The sequence below is a fragment of the Dama dama genome, chromosome 33, assembly GCF_033118175.1.
Source record: "Dama dama isolate Ldn47 chromosome 33, ASM3311817v1, whole genome shotgun sequence".
NCBI lineage: Eukaryota > Metazoa > Chordata > Mammalia > Artiodactyla > Cervidae > Dama > Dama dama.
In genome coordinates, this window is record NC_083713.1 from 38,324,378 (window position 1) to 38,348,284 (window position 23,907).

The window sequence follows — 23,907 nt, forward strand, 5'->3', positions numbered from 1 at the left end:
GTTCTCATTTGTTCCTTACATATATAAAAAGCTAAACTTATTGCTGTGCATCTGAAAGCAGTCTCATTTGAACCTCTAACTTGAGAAAATTTTCCATTTCTCCCCAGGAACGATAATGTCCTGCTGTGTGGGATGTATTCTGTTTGCCTCTCCAGATCCACCTTCCCTTCTCTTTTAGAGACTGTATCATTGGTCATCTTTTCCTCTGGCTTCCATTTTGATGTGGCTAAAGAGAGGTACTAGTAGGGGAGTGGAAAGGGAATAAAGTTGGGTATTTATTCCTCCAGCTTTAAGGCAAGTGAAATTTTCTTTCAAAAGTCTCATGGGTGACTCCCTCCCCACCCACAATTACAGCTACTGGTTCTAGATTCCACAGTGTACTTCTTTCCTGTCTCCTGCAGCCCTAGTAAACGAGCCTGAGAGGGCTTCACAGTCCCTTGGTGGTTTCTCCCAACCCTGCTATAATGGGTTGAATACTGGCCCCCCAAAAAGATATTAAGAGATGTCCACTTCTTAACCTCTTATTTGGAAAACTGATCTTTGCAGATGTAATTAAGTTAAGGATCTCAAAATTCAGAGATCATCCTTCACTATTTGAGTGGGCCAAAAATCCAATGACTGTCCTTATGAAAGAAATATAAAAAGCAATATGACACAGACAGAAGAGAAGAAGGCAATATGAAGAGAAGAAGAGGAGAAGGCAACACAAAAACGGAGGCAGAGATTGGAGTGATGTGGCTACAGTCGGACAAAGGTCCATTTAGTCAAAGCTATGATTTTTTCCAGTAGTCGCGTATGGATATGAGAGTTGGACCATAAAGAAAGCTGAGCACCAAAGAATTAATGTTTTTGAACTGTGGTGTTGGAGAAGACTCTTGAGAGTTCCTTAGACTGTAAGGAGATCAAACTAGTCCATCCTAAAGGAAATCAGTCCTGAATATTCATTGGAAGGACTAATGCTGAAGCTGAAACTCCAATACTTTGGCCACCTGATACAAAGAACTGACTCACTGGAAAAGACCCTGATGTTGGGAAGGATTGAAGGAAGGAGGAGAAGGGGACGCAGAGGATGAGATGGTTGGATGGCATCACAGATTTGATGGACATGAGTTTGAGCAAGATTTGTAAGTTGGTGATGGACAGGGAATCCTGGCATGCTGCAGTCCATGGGGTTGCAAAGAATCAGACATAACTGAGCAACTGAACTGAACTGAACTGGCTGCAGTCGAGGAAGCCAAGGAATGCCAATAGCCAACAGAGACTGGAAGAGGCTAGGAACAGGTTCTCCTCTAGAACCTCTGGAAGTAGTGCAGCCCAGCCAATACCTTAACTGTGGACTTCTGACCTCCAGAATGATGAGAGAATAAACTTCTGTTGTTTTAAGCCACCAGGTTAATGGTAATTTGTTATGGTAGACCTTGGAAACAAATACACCTGCCCATACCTTTGTAAAAAGACTCCCTGAAAACTCTTGCCAGTTACCCAGTTTGCATGTCTCACCTATCTCCTGACAAGGGGCTGGATATAACTGGCAATGAATGAGTGTCTCATTGTTTTATCTCTGAACTATAGGAGTGCTCTGGTGACATAAAAGCAATATTGTTATTTCCATTACTTATTTCTTTTGATTGTATTTAACCTTATACACACTGGTAACTTTCTATATAGCATGAGGTAGACCTCGATGCAAAAGGTACATTACAAAGTCCCCAAATGACCTTATTGTGGTGTTTCTCCTCTAAGAAAGTTGCATGGTAAGGATGGTAGTTTTCAAAATGTTCTATGGAATGTCCCATGCTGTGGGAGTTGATATCTGGAATAAAAGACTGTAACTTAGTTTTATGACTATGACTTTTCATATCTAATTTCCAAAACCATGATCAAGAATAGAGTCACCGGGTAACTTACTAAAACAACCCCTGTGGGAGAGATTAGGCCAAAAGTTAGTTACATGAATGCTGTTTATAGAGAGGTAAGGCCATGACACAGGCCAGGAAAAATTAATCAGAGAAGAACCCTGAGGACAGCTCTTTGGGGAGTATCTATATTTAATGTGCAAAAGGTTGAAGAAGAGGCAGAAGGGTAGTTAGAAGCATAGGAGGAAAACCTGGAGAGTGAGGAGTTTCAAGGTACTTGAAATCATGGAGTGTTTCTAAATCTCAGTCTCAGGGATTCCGAGGAACAGACACTAATAAAAGCCCATTAATTTGTAGACTTTCAGGAGAGTCCCTGGGACAAAAGCCAGATTGCAAGACAAGGCTCTGCTGACTGCTGACTACTGGGCTGGATCAACTTTCAAACAAACAAACAGCAACTATCTCAGAGCGATGGCTGTCAACACTGGCTGTACATTCTCATCCATGGGATGTTTTTAACTAACACCAACACGGGAGGCCCCTCCCAGACCAATCAAATCAGAATTGGGGGAAGGGGAGTCCAGGTAATACCGTGTTCAAAAGCTCCTGGGTTCTTCTAATGAGCATCTGAGATTGAGAATTACTGTTATGGAGGAGTCCACAAACGATAGCCCAGGCCAACATCCAGCAGCCTGACTGCTTTTATAAATAAAGGTTATTGTGAAACAGATGCACCCATTGTCAGCTGGTATATTGTCAGTAGCTGTTTTCATGCTACACAGGCAAAGTCTAGTAGTTGTAATGGAGACCACGTGGCTCACAAAGAGGAAGATATTAACTATCCAGTCCTTACAGAGAAAGTTTGAAGACTCAGTATAAGGCCCGGTTTCTCAGCTTTGGCACTGACATTTCTGACCTGATATTTCTTTGTTGTAGGGAACTGTCCTGTGTATGCTAGGAAGTATAAGAGCATCCTTGTTCTTTAACGAAGGCTAGTAGTCTTGGGGGTATATACCATATACCCCCCTCACAGCCCACTCTTCACCAAATTCAAGACCATCAAAACAGCTCCACACAATCCCAAATGTCCCAGAATGGCTCAGGTTCCTATGAGCAAACAAAATCAATTCATATTCTTGTTTTATGTGTGTTTCTGTTTAAAGACAACATTATATATATATATATATATATATATATGCATAATAATATATTATTACATAATATAATTTACATATATATGTGTATATATATATCTTGTAAATAATTATTGACATATTTCTTTATAATAAAACACTAGCCAGGATGGGTTTAACATTTTCCTGACCCTAGTTAAAATGTCTGTAAGTTTCTTTGGTTTTCAGCCTTACACAATTCAATTGTGGCAGTCACAATAGAATTTGAAGATGCACCATGGAGCAAGTGGAGAAGGAAATGGCAGCCCACTCCAGTACTCTTGCCTGGAGAATCCCAGGGACAGAGGAGCCTGGTGGGCTGCCGTCCGTGGGGTCGCACAGAGTCGGACAGGAATGAAGCAACTTAGCAGCAGCAGCAACAGCATGGAGCAAGAAGAGAAGACGATAAGTGTGATTTTTAAGGCAATTTTCAGGTCCCCTTAAATTAAAGTGAGTTTGGAATATGATTCCCCATCCATCCTGACTTCTGCTGATTGGTGAGGTCACGCCAACTCTGGACATCTCAAAAAAGTCAGAGTTTGTTCTGTGACTCTTCATGAGAGTTAAGATTCATTTAATTACAAAATAGTAGTAACTGTGCTCAGTAAAGGATAAATTCTTTTCTTCATATTTGCACATCTTCTAGAGTTTCTGTGCTGTTTGGAATTTCTCTGAAGAACTCCTATTCTCTGGGCAATCACTTTCAAACACTGTAATTTTTGTCTATGTCCAAGATCAGTATAATAATTGCAGCAATGAAATATCACATTTTAAAATTAGTAATACTAGCTAACATATATATTATTTACCAGGTAAATAATACTCAATGATATAGACTTACAAAATAAGTGATATTATAATATTCATGTGATATGAATGAAATATATATTTATTTAAATTCATTAATATCACAACTTTTAAGTAAGAAGGTATTAGCCTCATTTTTCTAGTTTTTTTGAGATATAATTGACACATACCACTGTGTAAGTTTAAGGTGTGCAGCATAATGATTTTATCTTCCCTCATTTTGTAATGAGGAAACTGAGGCACACAGAGGTTAAGTATTTTGCCAAGGGTCACATAGGAAATAAATAAAAGAACAAGGGTCCAAATCTATTTCCTAACTCCCACCCACCAAGCCATCTGCACATACAATGTAAAGAGACTGCACTGTAGTTTGAAATGATCAGCAAATATATTTTGGGTAAATTTTCTGAGTCGGTAGACATATTAACCATTTAGTAATATTTATTGGTCATAGACTTGAGTGCTGATAAAATACAAAATTTCATAGCAGCACCTGATAAGAAAGATATCTTATTTTCCACTTTTAAAAAAATGCTATCTAATTCAGACTATTTCCTTCTTTTTCTCATTAATGCAATTTGGACCAAAATTGCTATGTCATTGCTATAACATGAAAAATAAAATTGTGCCTCTGTCGTGAGGGTTTTATTGATATTATTCATGGGAAAAGACAGTCTGCCAAAGTGATAGTAACCATTTTTCATAAATATGAAGTGCATGTGTGCTAAATCACTTCAGTTGTTTCCAATTCTTTGTGACGCTATGGACGGTAGCTCGCCAGGCTCCTCTGTCCATGGGATTCTCCAGGCAAGAATACTGGAGTGGATAGCCATGCCCTCCTCCAGGAGATCTTCCCGACCCAGGGATCGAACCCGTGGCTCCTGCGACTCCTGCATTGCAGGCAGGTTCTTTACCGCTGAGCCACTTGGAGGAGCCCAAATATGAAGACACGACCCTAAAAAGACAGGAAACGCTGTAGCATGAATGGTTTAAAAAACAAAAACAATAATTTCAACCAAGACATACTCCACTTTACCATACACAAATTAAGATTATTTAAGGGCAGGAGAAGCTTTAGACTGCGACTGCCAGAGGAACTTAGAAATCACATTCTGTTTTACCCATAGCAAAATTAATCAAGTGAGGAATGGCTGCATCTGATAAAGAACTCTTATCTAGCACATGTGGCCACATATTAGCCCCAGTCCAAAGGAAAAAAGAATACAGACAAAAGCAGACAGGACTGAGGAAAAGTGCTTGGTGTTTGTTTACATTCTTCAAAATAGAAATTATCTAAGAAAAATAAAATGAGGAAACCAGGCCTGTCAGAATGTTGATATAAAAGGAAGACAACAGATCAACTTTGATAGAATAAATTTATAAAATAACTTAGCTGAATCTACAGCAGTAATGCAGGAAGCCTTAAGAAAGTATGTCCTCACATATAAAGAAATATCCCCCTGCAATATCAAAAAAGCATTTGATTTTGGGAGGAGGCTGGATGGAAAACATTTCAAAAAATGGATGTTGATCAGGTATGAGTTAAAGTGGTCACTTCTATCCTTGACTAATCTTTGTCCTTTTACATTTCCTCAAAATTTTCAGCTTCCTAATATGTGTAAGAATTAAATAAAATCTGATGGGAGACAATTAACAACACACCAGCAGAGTGGTTAATAGTGATTATTCCCCCAAAGCAATCTGACCTCATTGAACAAAGATAGTTTGCATGTGGAAGAGGGTAGAGTGGTTTTCATTACTATGTATCTTAAATACAACCTTGTTCAAATAAATCTTACTTAAATATAACTGAATCTCACTAAGCAAAAAATGAAATCTTTGGTGGGGTGGGGAGGTTTTAGGCAAAAAGTATAGCATCTTCTCTCATAGATAAACTTATATATTCCCAGTCAAATGTCTTAAGATTTTTAAGATACATATTTACACCTACAGAAGTCGGGATATCAGGAAAACATATCTGCCGTTGCATATCCTAATCAGGTAGCACAGTGGTAAAGAATCTGTCTGACAATGCAGGAGGCACAGGAGATGTGGGCTCAATCCCTAGGTTGGGAAGATGCCTGGAGAAGGAAACGGCAACCCATTCCAGTATTCTTGGCTTGGAAAATTCCATGGACAGAGGAGCCTGGTAGGCTATAGTCCACGGGGTCGCAAAGACTCAGACACCACTGAGCACACACACACACACACACACACATCCTAATCCTACAACATAATATGACATTATACTAGTATATTTAAAGTCACAGACAATCTAAAATACACCTTGTTTTCTACTTGATCCATATTTATTATTTCCTTAATTTTAAATTTTTGGAAAATATCTCTTGTATTAGATGGAAATGTGTAAGAAGTTTATGGAGGCCCTCTGTTAATTGCTAAAAGTACACTGGAAGTGTGGACTGGATTTGAAATGGGGTTATTGAGGAAGGAGAAATGCTCCCAGTGTCTGGGTCCTGTTAAAAATAGGGCAGGCTCTTCTCTGTCCGGCGGGTTTGGGTGTGGTCTGACTAGAGGCAGGAGAATGGACAAGAATAGATGACCGCACACCGTTCCTGACATACTGCGGACACTAGGAGCCTAAAAGCCCTTGGATTCGGCACTGTGGGAGTAAATGAGAGAAAAACCCTTCCGAGTTTTTATTGACCCACCAGAGCCTGAGAAGTAAACACATCCTTCATTCCTGTAGCTTTCTGCAACTGAATAACCCTAGAATAAATGGGTGGCCTCGTTTTACCCAATCAATGCATTAGTCATCATGTGCTAGAAACGATCTCAGAAATTATCCAGTCTTAGGAAGCCCTTCACAAAAGTGTGTAACTCTTAATTTTAGGAAACCAAATCTCCTGGGGACCCAGGGGAGCGTTACTATTTAAAGGATTTCTATATTGAGTCCTTTCCTTACGAAAATACTCACCCTCTGTTTTGCTTTTTTTGTTTGTCCAGAATTCTGGTTTTCCCAAAAGGAGGTGTATGAGTGAGTGTCAGTCACTCAGTCGTGTCCAACTCTTTATGACCCCATGGACGGTAGCCCACCAGGCTCCTCTGTCCATGGATTCTCCAGGCAAGAATACTGGGAGTGGGTAGCCATTCCCTTCTCCAGGAGAATCTTCCCGACCCAGGGATCAAACCCAGGTCTCCTGCATTGCAGGCGGATTCCTCACCATCTGAGACACCAGTGAAGCCCAAAATGAGGTGTATTTGTGTGATATTGTTTTAATTTTCACTACATTAAGAATTTTTTTTTAAATTCTTTAGTATTTATTAACTGTATCATTGTGTAGCTACTAAAATTATAACTGTAAAAACTATACAACTTGGGGAAATGTAAATGAAAAGTTATATGAGAAAAGTAGAACTAGAAATTGTGCATTTGCCAAAGATTCTATACTATATAAAAATTATAAATATATCTGAATTAAGACCAGAATATGCTTTTATAAGTTAAGGCTTGAGGAAATTTCCTGTGATCTGGTGGTTAAGACTTCATGCTCCCAATACAGGGGGCATTGGGTTTGATCACTAGTCAGGGAACCAAGATCCTACACATGCCCCATGGCTTGGGCAAAAAAAATTTTTTAACTTTTTAAAAATGTAATAGCTGATAACACAATGTTACAGAAAACTTACATAAACATGCTCATTAATCTCAAGATTAATTATAAAATTAACTGCACCATTTATATGTTCCACTGGCTGTTTGCTTAAAGTGAAATATTGACGCATAATGCATTGAGTAGAAACTCAGTTCAAATCCTGATTCCTCCATTCTGAAGCCTTGGGCAAGAGGCAACCTCACACAGTCTTTGTCTTCGCATCTGAAATGCAAAGATAGTAACCTACAAAGCGGGTGATTGAGACAGGATTAGGTAAGGAAACATTTAGTAAGTGGTTGACAGTGTACAAGAGCTATGAAGTGTGAAAGATCCATGGAAGTTAAATGCAAGCTGGACCTTCAGGAAGTCATAGAAAATGGCTGTTTTTCAGGCTGGATCCTGGTAAGTCAGGGGTGCCCTGATCAAACTACACTTTGCCCATTCCCCATCCATGCTAATAACCCACCAAGTAATCTTGACTCTGGGCTTCCCTGGTGGTGCAGTGGCAAAGAATTTGGCTGCCAATGCAGGGGACACAACAGACTCAGGTCTGATCCCTGGGTCAGGAAGATGCCTGGAGTAGGAAATGGCAACCCACTCCAGTATTATCACCTGGAAAATTCCTTAGCAGAGGAACCTGACTGGCTACAGTTCATGGTGTCGCAGAGTTGGACACGACTGAGCGACTGAACACACATATAATCTTGACTCCTTGCATGACATTCATTAAAGAGTGTTAACTACCCTTCAAGTACGTAAGAGACATATCTTTCAAAGAGTTGGAATATTTTAATAATTCCACAGCAGTAAACACTACTCCCATGTAATTGCATTACCCAGAAGTCGAACCTACTTCCTTCTAGACATCAGAGTGCAGATATAGTCTTTCTGAATGCTAGATTAGATTTCCTCCTCTCACTAGGCCAGACATCTCCCAAATACAGGGAAATCCATCTAAAGTATCTTGACAGCACAGGATTACTCGCATTTCATTATTGTTGCTGTGTCAATCACAATATATACCAAACACAGAAAGGCTTGACAAATACTGGATGGCTTACAATCACTGCATTCTGCAGTGTACCTGCAGGAAATGCAAATCACTAAGGTTTCCCTGAACTGGGATTTAGTCTACCAGACAAGTCTTGCCTTTGCTCTACTATCCATTAAAGTGGGAAAGTTGCAAACATAAAAAGGTTCAAGCCATCCTAGAAATGCAATTTGATAGGGAGTAATGCCCCCCATTTTGGGGGGCTCCAAAATCACTGCAGATGGTGACTGCAGCCATGAAATTAAAAGACACTCCTTGGAAGGAAAGTTATGACCAACCTAGATAGCATATTAAAAAGCAGAGACATTACTTTATCAATAAAGGTCCGTCTAGTCAAGGCTTTGGTTTTTCCAGTGGTCATGTATGGATGTGAGAGTTGGACTGTGGAGAAAGCTGAGCACCAAAAAATTGATGCTTTTGAACTATGGTGTTGGAGAAGACTCTTGAGAGTCCCTTGGACTGCAAGAAGATACAACCAGTCCATCCTAAAGGAGATCAGTCCTGGGTGTTCATTGCAAGGACTGATGCTGAAGCTGAAACTCCAATACTTTGGCCACCTCATGCAAAGAGTTGACTCATTGGAAAAGACCCTGATGCTGGGAGGGATTGGGGGCAGGAGGAGAAGGGGATGACAGAGGATGAGATGGCTGGATGGCATTACCGACTCAATGGACATGAGTTTGAGTAAATTCTGGGAGTTGGTGGTGGACGGGGAGGCCTGGTGTGCTGCGATTCATGGGGTCACAAAGAGTCGGACACGACTGAGTGACTGAACTGAATGCCCCTCCACCCCCCACCCCAACCCACCGAAGTGCAGGTGATCAACTTAGTGTCAGTCTAATAGAAAACTACCACACTGGGGTGAATTTTAGGTTCCCAATGTTGTCAACATTCCTTATCAGTAACAAAATGGAACTGAGAAAATTCTCAGTTCTGGTGTGGTTAGGAATATGACAAGATTAACACACACACACACACACACATAAATACAGGAAGAAAACTGAAAGTGTTCTTTGCAAATTAGAGATATGTATAAACAAAAAATTCTGAGAAAAGTACAAAGTAAGATTAATTAACACGTGCCCTGAAACTGAGATACCCTGCTGATGTAACAGGAGAAATAATCTAGACAAACCATTAATAAAAGGGTTTGAGATTACAATGGAGCACAAGTTCAAAGATACTGATAGAAAGAAAGTGAAGTCACTCAGTCGTATCCAACTCTTTGTGACCCCACGGATTGTAGCCCACCAGGTTCCTTCATCCATGGAATTTTCCAGGCAAGAGTATTAGAGTGGGTTGCCATTTCCTTCTCCAGAGGACCTTCCCGACCCAGCGATTGAACCCAAGTCTCCTACATTGCAGGCAGATGCTTTACTGTCTGAGCCACTAGGGAAGTGGGAAGATACTGATAAGCCCCTCCCAAATTCTTGACCATCAGAAACTATGTGAAATAATGACTGTATGTTGTTTAAACTGCTAAAGTTGAGGTACTTTGTTAAGCAGCAATATATAACAGATACAATGATTAAAACTCAGCAAAGTCCGATGCTGTAAAGAGCAGTATTGCATAGGAACGTGGAATGTTAGCTCCATGAATCAAAGCAAATTGGAAGTGGTCAGACAGGAGATGGCAAGAGTGAACATCAACATTTTAGGAATCAGCAAGCTAAAATGGACTGGAATGGGTGAATTTAACTCAGATGACCATTATATCTACTACTGTGGGCAAGAAACTCTTAGAAGAAATGGAGTAGCCATCACAGTCAACAAAAGAGTCTGAAATGCAGTACTTGGATGCAATCTCAAAAACGACAGAATGATCTCTGTTTGTTTCCAAGGCAAACCATTCAATACCATGGTAATCCAAGTCTATGCCCCAACCAGCAATGCTGAAGAAGCTGAAGTTGAATGGTTCTGTGAAGACCTACAAGACCTTATAGAACTAACACCCCCAAAAGATGTCATTTTCATTATAGGGGACTGGAATGCAAAAGTCAAAAAACACCTGGAGTAACAAATTTGACCTTGGAGTACAGAATGAAGCAAGGCAAAGGCTAATAGAGTTTTGCCAAGAGAACACACTGGTTATAGCAAACACCCTTTTCCAACAACACAAGAGAAGACTACACATGGACATCACCAGATGGTCAACACCAAAATCAGATTGATTATATCCTTTGCAGCCAAAGGTGGAGAAGCTCTATACAGTCAGCAAAAACAAGACCGGGAAATGACTGTAGCTCAGGTCATGAATTATTTATTGCCAAATTCAGATGTAAATTGAAGAAAGTAGGGAAAACCACTAGACCATTCAGGTATGACCTAAATCAAGTCCCTTATGATTATACAGGGGAAGTAACAAATAGATTCAAGGGATTAGATCTGATAGACAGAGTGCCTGATGAACTATGGATGGAGGTATGTGACATTGTACAGGAGATAGGGATCAAGACCATCCCCATGGAAAAGAAATGCAAAAAGTCAAAATGGTTGTCTGAGGAGGCCTTACAAATAGCTGTGAAAAGAAGAGAAGCAAAAGAAAATAAGAAAAGGAAAAATATTCCCATTTGAATGCAGAGTTCCAAAGAATAGCAAGGAGAGACAAGAAAGCCTTCCTCAGTGATCAGTGCAAAGAAATAGAGGATTTTTGCCATACATTAACATGAATCAGCCATGGATTTACATGTATTCCCCATCCCGATCCCCCCCTATGTATGGCAAAAACCACTACAATATTGTAATTAGCCTCCAACTAATAAAAATAAATGGGAAAAAAGAAAGAAATAGAGGAAAACAACAGAATGGGAAAGACTAGAGATCTCTTTAAGAAAACTTGCATTTCATGCAAAGATGGGCACAATAAAGGACAGAAATGGTATGGACCTAACAGAAGCAGATGTTAAGAAGAGGTGGCAAGAATACACAGAAGAACCAAACAAAAAAAGATCTTCACCATCCAGATAATCACGATGGTGTGATCACCCACCTAGAGCCAGACATCCTGTAATGTGAAGTCAAGTGGGCCTTAGGAAGCACCACTACGAACAAAGCTAGTGGAGGTGATGGAATTCCAGTTGAGCTATTTCAAGTCCTAAAACATGATGCTGTGAAAGAGCTGCACTCAATATGCCACCAAATTTGGAAAATTCAACAGTGGCCACAGGACGGGAGGAGGTCAGTTTTCATTCCAATCCCAACGAAAGGCAATCCCAAAGAATGCTCAAACTTCTGCACAATTGCACTCATCTCACATGCTAGCAAAGTAATGCTCAAAATTCTCCAAGCCAGGCTTCAACAATACATGAACTGTGAACTTCCAGATGTTCAAGCTGGATTTAGAAAAGGCAGAGGAACCAGAGATTAAATTGCCAACATCCTTTGGATCATCAAAAAAGCAAGAGACTTCCAGAAAAAAATCTATTTCTGTTTTATTGACTATGCCAAAGCCTTGGGCTATGTGGATCATGACAAACTGTGGAAAATTCTGAAAGAGATGGGTATACCAGACTACCTGACCTGCCTCTTGAGAAATCTGTATGCAGGTCAGGAAGCAACAGTTAGGACTGGACATGAAACAACAGACTGGTTCCAAATCGGGAAGGGAGAATGTCAAGGCTGTATATTGTCACCCTGCTTATTTAACTTACATGCAGAGTACATCATGAGAAACGCTGGGCTGGAGGAAGCACAAGCTGGAATCAGGATTGGCAGGTGAAATATTGATAACCTCACGTACACTAATGACAACACCCTTATGGCAGAAAGCAAAGAGCTAAAGAGCCTCTTGGTGAAAGTGAAAGAGGAGAGTGAAAAAGTTGGCTTAAAGCTCAGCATTCAGAAAACTAAGATCATAGCACCCGGTCCCATCACTTCATGGAAAATAGATGGGGAAACAATGGAAACAGTGAGAGACTTTATTTTGGGGGGCTCAAAAAATCACTGCAGATGGTGACTGCAGCCATGAAATTAAAAGACTCTTACTCCTTGGAAAAAAAGTTATGACCAACCTAGACAGCATATTAAAAAGCAGAGACATTACTTTGCCAACAAAGGTCCATCTAGTCAAGGCTATGGTTTTTCCAGTAAGCATGTATGGATGTGAGAGTTTGACTATAAAGAAAGCTGAGCACCAAAGAATTGATGCTTTTGAACTGTGGTGTTGGAGAAGACTCTTGAGAGTCCCTTGGACTGCAAGGAGATCCAACCAGTCAATCCTAAAGGAAATCAGTCTGGAATATTCATTGGAAGGACTGATATTGAAGCTGAAACTCCAAAACTTTGGCTACCTGATGCAAAGCACTGACTCATTTGAAAAGACCCTCATGCTGGGAAAGATTGAGGGCAGGAGGAGAAGGGGACGACAGAGGATGAGATGGTTAGATGGCATCACTGACTCAATGCACATGAGTTTGAGTAAACTCCAGGAGTTGGTGATGGACAGGGAGGCCTGGCATGCTGCAGTCCATGGGTTCGCAAAGAGTTAGATACAACTGAGCGACTGAAATGAACTGAACTGAACTGAAAAGTAAGCAATAACCATGGCAATTATTTAGAACTTAGACAAACAAAAGATTTTTTTTCAGGGAGGAGTGTTTCATCATTATCATCACACTGTCTTACTACCTACACCCAGAATGGACAGCTCCCATTGCTTATATATATCCTGACTCTAGATTAAGCCATTGTCATCTCTTCCCTGAAATAACTGAAGTTTCTGATTCTAATCTCCCCATTGCCATTGAGTCTATCTACCATATTGATGACAGTGTAATCTTTCTTATCTTAAATCTGACCTTGTAACTCAGACTGCAACACAGACTGTATAAAACCCCTAATAACTCCCTTATACCTACAGAATAAAGCCCAAGTGATTTACAAATTCATGTTGTCTATGCAGGAAATATTGGAAATTTCCACTCATTGCACAGTAGTATTCTAATAAGATTGTCATGATCTAGCCCCTACTTAGCCTTTTCAGCTTCAAATCTCTACTCACCTCTACATGCACTTAGAACTTGAGTCATAATGAAAGATTTGTAGTTCTCCAACACTTTTGCATAAACTTATCTTTTGTGTAGAATTTTCCAATTCTCCTTTAACTCTACTCCTACTCCATTCCAGTTGTATCCTTACGTACTTAGCGAATTCCTTCCCCCCCCCCCCATAAACTATAGCTAAAAATGTCTCTTCTTAAAGAAGCTTCATTGGACATCCTCAGTCTAAATAAAGTGCTTCCTCCTTAACCAGCTCACCACACTTGATAGCAAATATGTTTACATGTCTGTTTTTACTACTAGACTGAGAATCTCTCAAGGACAGGAACTATATTTTAATTTTCCTTTAGTTTCCTGTTGATAAACACAGTGTCAGGCCACCCTATAGGCATGTGATAAATAATGGAATGAATAAACATTGAAAATTAAAGAAACAGCAGCAGCAAAACTACCCACTATTGCAATACCCTAACTCACATACTTGTATAATTTTTACACAAGCATTTCCATATTTTTCTAGATAACAATTTTATATAAATTATCCACTTATATTCTTAGCATTAGCACAGTTTAGTGTTCTGCATTTATTAACATTTTTCATCTTGGATAGCTTCTATTATTAACTGTTCAAGTTCACTAATCTTTTCTTCTTCAGTGTCTAAACTGCTGTTAATCTTTTCAAGAATGTTTTTCACCTCAGACATTGTTTTTTATAAATAAATTAGAGACCATAACTACAAGTTAAATATATAGCATAGTATGATTATCAACTAAAATGACATTTTTCTTCCTTCCTTTCTTCCCTCTTTCCTACTTTCATTCTCCATCAGCCCATTAAAAAGAAATTTATCAGCATGAGTTCCTTTCAAATTCATTGTCAGTCTAGTTCATCACGCTAGTGTTTCTGGTGATAACGTTGGTGGCACCAGTGGTGGAAGAGGTGATTAGGGTAATGGTAGGACTAGGAGAAGGAAGAGAAAACAGAGAGAAAGGAGAAGATGAAGGGGAAGAAAAAGATGAGAGAAAGAATGGGATGAAAAAGAGAAAGAGGGGAAGGAGGAAAGAAATCTTAAAGGAAAAGTAATCTAAGTAACAAGCTAGTACTGAACAATACTTAAAAGTAGGGCTTTTAACAATACTTTAAAAATCTAGGATTTTGCCCTAGATTTTTAACTTACCATAAATAACTACCTTAGGACAATTATTTAATATCTCTGAGATTTTTTTTTAATATATAAAAGAACTAATAGTAATGAATACTTTTATAAGTGCTTACTTTTTACCAGGCATTAGTTTAAATGCTTTATATCAACTCACTTAATCCTCTCAACAATCTCCTTTCACACATTTCAAGCCAGGTAGGGGAACAGTCAGCTTTAAACCTGGGCGTCTGACTCTGAAGACTATACTCTTTAATAACAATGTCTGCCTGCAAGGATTTCAGTGAGGATCAAATGAGGTAACTAATGTGTGGGGGGTTTGTAAATTAAAAAGTAATTATGGGGAAGTCCATGCCGATCCAGTGGTTAGGACTCTGCACTTTTACTGCCAAGGGCCCAAGTTCAGTCTCTGGTTGGGGAACTAAGATCTCCCAAGCCACATGGTGCTGCCAAAAGTAAATCTAAAAGTAAATATAATGTTAAAATAATTCCAAAATAATTGTGACAGCAATGATGGTGATAAAATCGAGATAACACTACAAGTCTTTAGAAAGAAAACAAAGTATTGCTGAGAATTCAACTATAATTTAGATTTGGAAAATTTACAAGTGTTAAAGAAGTTAAGAGCTTCCTTAGTGGCTCAGATGGTGAAGAATCTGCCTGCAATGTGGGAGACCCAGGTTTGATCCCTGATCAGGGAGATCCCCTGGAAAAAGAAATGGTTACCCACTCCAGCATTTCTGCCTGGAGAATTCTATGGACAGAATTCCATGGCCAGCTACAGTCCATGGGGTCACAAAGAGTTGGACACGACTGAGCTACTAACACACAAAGAAGCTAAAGATGATGCTCCCCTGTGTATTCTTTCTTCCCCAGCTTTCTAATTCCACAGTGCCCTCAAGTAAACAGAAGTAACAGAGCCTTCCACTTTGACTCACTGATCATCTATACTCAGAGAGCCCATGCTCTGGTAGATAAATATTGATAGAATTTACAGTCTTGGGCTTCTATTTTTATCAAATACTTCCATGTAGTATTGAAACACATGCTATATATTTTCAGAACTGCATTGAAAAGTGTACATGTGTGTATACATATATGCATATACATGTATAATGTATATATATATACACTGGGGTTACATCTCAGCTTTTAGAACATCATACCATCTCATTTTAAAATGTTTTTAAAAAATCTCAAAGACAGAAGAGTTGAAACTACTAAATAGTGGAGAAAGAAAAAGAGGAGGGAGGGAGGGAAGGAGAAAGGAGGAAAGAATTAGGGAAAGGCAAAAATTCTCTTCTCACTCTTTCCTGATACCTCCTCAGAAGTTCTATTAAAACACTTGAAATATCCTCTAGTTAACAGAGAGCCTTAAAATATTAGGAGCACAGCCACCCTTTCTTGACCTCTTCTGACGATGAAATCATGAAACCACAGCCTACCTCACACAGGCATCTAAACATATTGCTGCAAGGGTCAGGCTATTTTAAAAAGTGAAATTACAGTTGAAAAAAATAACCCTCAGTTGACACATGCTTAATAACATGATTTTGTTGGTCCTTGTAAAACATTTTTTAAAAATCATGTCTCTAAGTTTTATCTAAAACTTTAAAAAAAATCTGGAAAGCAAGGCATAAATATAAAAATCTATCTTTAGGAAATATTGGCCTCCACAAAAACCCACATTTCTAACCAATAGCAACTTGAGGACTGCTAGCTTATTCAGAAAGAAAACAGACCATAACGTGAATTTAAAAATTTCCCCTTCCCATTCAGCTGGCTTACTCCCTGAACTTTTGAAAATGTCTACTTATTTGGGACTTTAATATTACCAAAGGTTATATTAATACTTATCAGCAGCCTGTTTACAAATACATTCACGGGATCAGCTAGAGAATGCAAATTATGAAATCTTGATCTTTGACGACGGGGTCTAAGTCTTGACTTGCCTCTAGAGGCCAACCATTGCATACTAACGGTGCTCACTAACTTAATGAATTAATTCACTATAAATTATTTCATTCACCTTTTTGTGGAGACGATTATCTGGGCTATGGTAATAAAGAGGCGAACACTTGTTTATAGACCACTCAGCAGGGCTGATTGGGGGAATGTATGTCCCTGATGATCCACTAAGTCCTTAGTTCTACCACATTCTTGGATAGCAGCATCCATCTCCATGTATTATTGCTAAATTTAAAATTAGTAGTTTGCCATCATTGATATTATTCAATATTTACTATAACTGAGTTCCTCAGTTGTGCCCAGTTTTAGCCCTTATTAATAAATTTATCAAATATGATTTTTAATTCATGTATACTTTTTGTCTATTTCACTTCTTGAAGGAAGGTCTTTCTGAAGTTTTGCTCCTGCTGTTGGAAATATTTGTGTTCCTTTTATTGGTCTAAAATACACTGGGGCAAGGAAGGGATGTGTGGGTTGTAACATATCAGGAAGTGACTGTGTGTACACAGCCACTCTTGCAAATCAGAAAAATCACTGAATTTCTAAATTGGAAGGGACCTTTGAGTATTTAAAGAACATTTCTTATCACAAGTTCTGGAGATTGCCTCCAATGAATGTGCATGTTAATTGGATAATTGCTGTTCAGAGAGAGGTTCAGACTGGGTGCCATGGAGAGGCATTCAGTCCAACCTGGTGGTTGAAGGAAGTCATGATGGGCTGTCTTAAACAAAAAGAGTAGACCACATGAAGAAAGGTAAAAGACCCTCCAGGCAGGTGCATAAGCCAAAGTTGGTTGGAGATGTCCAACAATTTGGTGAGTTTAGAAGGCGCAGGCATGGAGGTGAGGAAAGAACTGCAAGTCACAAGGCGATGTAGTAGAGGGAAATGAATCTGGGAAAATGGGAAGGTCTAGTCAGGGAGAGAATTTTGAGCTGTGATTAAAAAAAAAAAAAAAAAAACCTGTGAACTAAGCAACGCTTCTCAAACTCCGATGGAGTATAAGGGATACATTCTATGAATTTTTAAATTTGTGTTTCACTTTGATGGAAGAAATGTTAAAGTATATTCCCACTTTAAAAAGTAGCAAAACTTCAGTTTCTTAAGACAGGACTCCACAAAATAAGGTCTTTGGATAAATACATGAGAAACATCAGGCTAGACAATGATTTATACATACCTTCCCTGAAGACTGTAAAACAATTCCCTATTCAAGACAAAACTCCATTGTACATTACGACCACTGATTCCCTTTTATCTACTCTCCTGTTTGTTTAACCCTCTAAGGACTCTAACATGCATGTCAGTTCCACTTTCACCTTGCAAAAGCTATATGACCTTTCTGTCTTAAGTGTTCAGTAAATGTGTTACAGACATCACTTAGTCACCTAGTGTGGAAGCAAATTCTCCAAGTTCTACATGAAGTCCTTCTAATGAACCTAAAACCCATTTCCAATTTACTGATGCTGTAGCACAGGGACTTTTTGTAACAAAATTTCCAATTTTATCCAACAATTATTTCAGTACTCTCTGACATTAGAACAAAGGCATTCATCAGTGCTCATTTGTTTGATTCACTTCTGATTCACTGCAATTAAAAAAGAAACAGTTTACTTTTGGTTATAAGTTAAACCAGATTGGAGAGCTTGGATGGGACAATGCATGCCTCTAAATCTTTAACTTGGGGTTGTTTCTACAAGGACATCACCCCCACCTTTCACCTTGTACAAGTTTCTTATGGCTGACCCACTCTCATTCATCATGTCTCCTCTAAGTGGTTCTCCCTGACTACTTAAAATTCCTAACCCAACTCCCACAAAGTTACTCTGCTCCCATTAGCTTGCTGGTTTCTTCAAAGAGTTTATCACAATTTATTATTGTTTTATCTCTGTCTGTCTCACTGGGCTGTATATTCCATGCAGGTGAACACCATATCCCCAGTGTCCTGCTCATAGAGGATGCTTCTTAAATGTTGGTGAAGGTATAAATATATAACTTCTCTTGAAGAAACTCATTCAATAGCTCATGCTCTCCTAAGGATCATCTTGGCACAAATTTCATAAAGAATAGCTCATGAGCTCCTGCCCCCAAATGTAATAAAGATAAAACACATTCAAAAAATTTTTCATATTAAAAAGATTATTAAGAGCAAGCTCATGTGGGCTCTTTTTTTTTTTTTTTTTTTTTTTAAGAGAAATAGCTGATCCAGGTTGAGGCATGAGCTGTACAAGAACCTAGGACAATCTTATGCTAGAAAGCAAAAAATCTATCAAAGACTATCTGTTGTTGTTCACTCATTCAGTTGTGTCTGATTCTTTGTGACTCCATGGACTGTAGCATGCCAGGCTTTCCTGTGGTTCACTGTCTCCCAGAGTTTGCTCAAACTCATGTGCACTGAGTCGATGATGCCATGCAACCATCTCCCATCTCATTCTCTGAACCCATGTCAAAGACTATTGCAATCTAGTAAAAAAAAAAAAAAAAAAAGCCAGGGTTTCCCATTGGCTGAAAAATGGGACAGCTTGAGCATAACAAGAATAATGATTGTGGTGGATTGAAACAAATCAAACATATAAAAATCCGTAAGTTCAGAATGTTGTTACTTAAAACTGTAAGCTTTGGAGTTTCTTACAGCATCAACTTATTATTCTGAAACTTGGTGAATAAGGGGAAATTTATCCTGCTCTGCCTGTACTAATTGTATTCAAGTTAACCAAGAATTGAAGAGAGAAAAATTCTTCTCCATAGACAATTTCCAACTAATAAGTACAGAAGGAATGGAAAAACTATAAAACCCACAGTTCTATAACTCCTACTGAAATAACGGATTGAGGTAACACTCATGAATGACTACTAAAACCATGGGACTTTTTAATGGAAAAATAAAACTGATACTACCTGAACTTCTGATTGATCTTAATATCACTAAAACTGAGACAGCCAGACATCATGTGTCTCTGTGGATGTGACAGACATCACACCACTATGTGTGTTTAGCACCACCTATGAATTGCTCTTTGCCCCCCCAAAAAGTGAATCTGCATGTAATTAAACCTCTGTAACTAACTTTCAACTTTACATGACACCATGAGGTTGGAATAAGCCATGGAGGAAATTCTATAGGACAAATGACTCAATTTCTTTAACAAATAAACATCAATTTAGAAAGTGAGTAGGGGTGAACTTTTATATAGTAAAAGAAGCTTAAGAGACACATCAACCAAATGTAATGTACATGCATTGTTTCATTCAGATTTAAGCCAATGAACTTTTTAAAACTGTTCTTGGGGTTCCCAAGGATACAACTTAGAGACTGAACAACAACAAGCAAATGAACTACAAAAAGTGATTTTTAGAAACTGGAGAAAAATGAGCAGGAACTGAGTAGTAGATGATCTTAACAAAGTGTAGGTCATCAACTTTGTTAGAGGGGATCATGATATTTTGTTTTTAAAAGTTCTTATTTGTTAGAGGTAGATACCAAAAGTGTTGCAGGTGAAATGATAGTGTTTGAGATTTGCTGTAAAACACTTCAGAAAAATTAAAATGTCTGTGTGTATGTGAGACAGAGAGAGTTGGAGGGAGGGAGAGAGAGAGAAACAAGAATGACAAAATGTTGATAAATGTTAGAGCTGGGTGTTAGGAACAAAGGGATCATTGGTCTAGTCTTTCTGTATATGTTTGAACAAGATCATAAACAAAATTAAATGTTGAATTTTGTTTTCAAAATGTTTTACTATGAAATACAGTAAATATACAGAAGTGTCTAGGAACCACTTAAAGAAAAGTATTGAAATATATCGTTATATGTCCATAACACAGTGCAAAACATGAACGATTGCCATCTCTGCAAGTCCCCTTCTGTCCCTCCCTGAACATCACACTCTTCTCTCTCAGAGAAAACCATTGTTATGAATTTTATGTTATAATCCCCTTGTCTTTCTTTATAGTTTTAAAAACACTACTCATGTACTTATGCTTACACAACATACTATTCAGTTATTTTTTCTGTTTTTCAACTTCACACAAATGGAATCATGCTTTATGTTGACTTACTTCTTGCGACATCAATTGCATGATGATCCGTGTTGCTGTTTTTAACTGTAGCGTATTCATTTTCAGTGCTGCAAAATGTTCCGTTGTAGGCATGTACCACAGCCTTTTTTATCCATTCTACAGGTGGCAGACATTGGCGTTATTTTCAGTATATGATGAACATTCCTGTACATTTCTCTTGGTACACAGATAGAAAAAATTCTTTGAAATGGACACTCACAAGTCAAATTACTGTTTCATCAGATACATGCAAATACATTGGGAAAAGTCAAAATGTTTTCTAAAGCAGCAGATGTACCAGTTTACATTTCTTCCAGTAAGCAGTGTTCTTGAGATATCCCCCTTTTATACATCTTCACCTACTCTTAATATTTTCAGAGTTCTTAATTTTTGCCAATCTGGTGATTGTGAAATGGTCTTACTATTTAAATTTGCACTTCCTTTATTACTTGGCTTACCCAGTGGCTCAGGGGTAAAGAATCCATCTACAATGCAGGAGCTGCAGGAGACATGGTTTCTATTCCTGGGTTGGGATGATACCCTGGAGGAGGACGTAAGCAACTCATTTCACTATTCTTGCTTGCAGAATCCCGTAGACAGAGAAGCCTGGTGGGCTACAGTCCATAGGGTCTTAAAGAGTCAGACATGGTTGAAGTGACTTAGCATGCATACACGCATGACTATCTCTTCAAGTATTATAGGGACATTTGTGTTTCCTTCTCTATGAAATAGACACATTCATTCTTTTGCTCACATTTTAACGTTTCTCTTTTTTAAGCTGATTTCAGAAAGTTCTTTATATATCCTATTAGCCTTTTATAGTTCATATGGATTGCAAATAACTATTTTGTGGCTTGCATTTTCACTTTCTTTATAGAATCCTTTGATGAATCAAATTTAATCAATTTTTGAATTTTAATCAATATAGTCAAACTGATCAATTTTGCACTCTTGGTTACCTTATTAAAGAAATATTCCCTACTTCAAGGTGATAAAAATATTTTCTATATTGTCTTCTAACAGCTTTACAGTTTTTTTTTTACATCTAGGTCTTTAATTCACTTACACTTCTTTCTTCTCCTTTTGTGAAACAGGATTCCAATTTCATTTTTCCATATGGACAGCCAGTTGACCCAAAACCATTTATTGAAAAGCTCATTCTTTCTCCACTGCTCTGCAATACTAACACAGTCATAAATCAAGTGTCTACATAATTGTGGGTGTACTGCTGGGCTCTGTAAAACAGACTGAATTTTCATCATCCAGAAAAAAGTAGAACAGTCTAAGTTTGGTCATTTCTTTTATCAACTGATGCCCAGAACCCCTGAAATTGTTCTTAATCTGTTCTCTTCCTTCAGTCACTCCTCTAAACCATTCCTAGTCCTGCTAGGCTCTTAATGCTGGTTAGTTCATGTCCATTCTCTTATCAAATACATTAAGAGGTCCCACACTGAAACAGTATAAAGAACTATTTTTAACCCCTAGCTAGACAGTGAACTACTCTACTCTTCAGACTTATTAAACTCAACAGGATCCACCATACAGCAGAAGCTCAGTAAATACTAGTTTCCCTACAGGGTTCACATGGGTTAACTGTTATTATTATTTTTTTTTAATGAGAGTGTGATTTGCCTCTTGGCATATCCAAAATATTCTCATATGAACTTATATTGTTTTTTTCAAAATGTTTAACCTAGAAATTTGTCTAAATCATATAAAGATAATAAAGGTTTCACTTCACTATTGCATTGTTTTAAGTATCTTACTAAACTTTTTGAAACGTTATCAGATAAAAATGTAACTGTTTGACAAAATCAGGCATTTCATTTCAGCTTGATTTACCTTTGGGCTATTATGAAAACAGACTCTTGGAAATCCAAAATGACAAAACAAAGTAATCAAGGTCTATTTAATAACAAATTAATTTTTCATTACCCTTTATTAGATGTGCAACCACTTCAACTTGAAGGTGTGCTTTCTTACTTATCCTATTTGTACATTTTAGTATTATCTCTTGTTGAGCTAGAATGTAAAAGTCTTCTACAGGCAGCTTCCGGGACCAATTAACTCCATTAAATTATATCCAGTTACATGGTGAACTGAACCACGGCTGTCTGGGGCTGTCTGGAGCTGTGACAATCAGGAGATGGAGAGAGGCAGAAAAGGAGAGATTGATTTTAATATGTCACCGAAGCACACTGCAACAATATGCCAGCGTGACTTTCAAAATGGCCTTAAAATATTCCAAACTTAGGGAGTTTCCTTGCTCCTGGGTGGGAGTTGACAGACTGTCTGGCAGCATTAGAAACAGGCAGAGAAAAGCTGATGTCTATATTGTGTCCTCTAATGATAACATTCTGCCTCTTTGCGACATCTCCCCCTTAGAAGGATCCGTATATTTGGTGTGAGGGTGTGCGTGCGTGCGTGTGCCTGTGTGTGTGTGTGTGTGTGTACGCGCGCGCGCGAACCCCCCGCCCCCACCCCCGCCCCCCGCGCTTTTTGCCTCCTCCTGTGCGGAGGGCAGGGTTTCACCTCTCACATCTGGGAAAACCAAACCGAAGGACACTAACCCTCCCAAGGTCAACTAGAAAATTAGGCCTGGGGAGGGGGGATGGGGGGAACCGAACCCAGGTGTCCCCACTGCAGCTTTGGGGTTGGGCACTAAATCATTTTTCTTCTCTTGTGGAAAAAAGAAAAATCACTGGGTGGGGGTAAGTGAGAGATGAATCAGATTTCTTCCTCTTTCTCCTCTTTCCTCCCCTCCTCCTAAAGGAGATTAAAAACTCATGAAAGCAAGCAAGGTGTCCACTCCGCAGTTCTTAAGCTGGGTCCCTCCAGTCTACCCCCACACTCCACCCCCAACACAAAGCGATCCGGGCTCCCAAGCTTTCGGTCCGTCCTACGCGGAGCCCGGGAGGTGAGGAGTGGTTAAAACTCAGCCCTCACCTCCAGCGGGTCCCGGATCCGCGGCGCCCAAGCCCCGCCCCCGCCGCCCTTCCCCCACGGCCTCGGCACGCCAGCCCCTCTCCCCTCTCCCAATCGGGCGCACCCACCCCAGATGCCGCCTGGCACCGAGCGCTGCCGCCGCCGCCGCAGCACTTTCCACTTGTATTGATCACCTCTCGGCCCCGCTCAGCCAGCTCGCCCGAGCGGAGCGCGGCCAGCGCGCCAGCCTTTGGCAGCCCCGGAGCAGTCGGGCTCCGGGAGGCAACTCCTTGGGAGCGCC

The 23,907-nt window shown here is 39.2% G+C and overlaps 1 long non-coding RNA gene across 3 annotated transcripts; it reads right to left on the reverse strand.

Moving 5' to 3' along the window:
* Positions 1-4,464: 4,464 nt before the first annotated feature.
* Positions 4,465-23,871, reverse strand: LOC133050948 (uncharacterized). Of its 3 annotated transcripts, none has more exons than XR_009691739.1 (6): positions 23,735-23,871; positions 22,617-22,811; positions 21,748-21,863; positions 21,140-21,222; positions 20,682-20,858; positions 4,465-4,790 (listed from the first exon to the last, which is right to left on the reverse strand). It is a non-coding gene; the product is annotated as an uncharacterized LOC133050948 (long non-coding RNA). The 3 variants fall into 3 exon arrangements; XR_009691737.1 differs by having other exon boundaries at positions 21,140-21,311; XR_009691738.1 differs by lacking the exon at positions 21,748-21,863 and having other exon boundaries at positions 21,140-21,311.
* Positions 23,872-23,907: the final 36 nt, after the last annotated feature.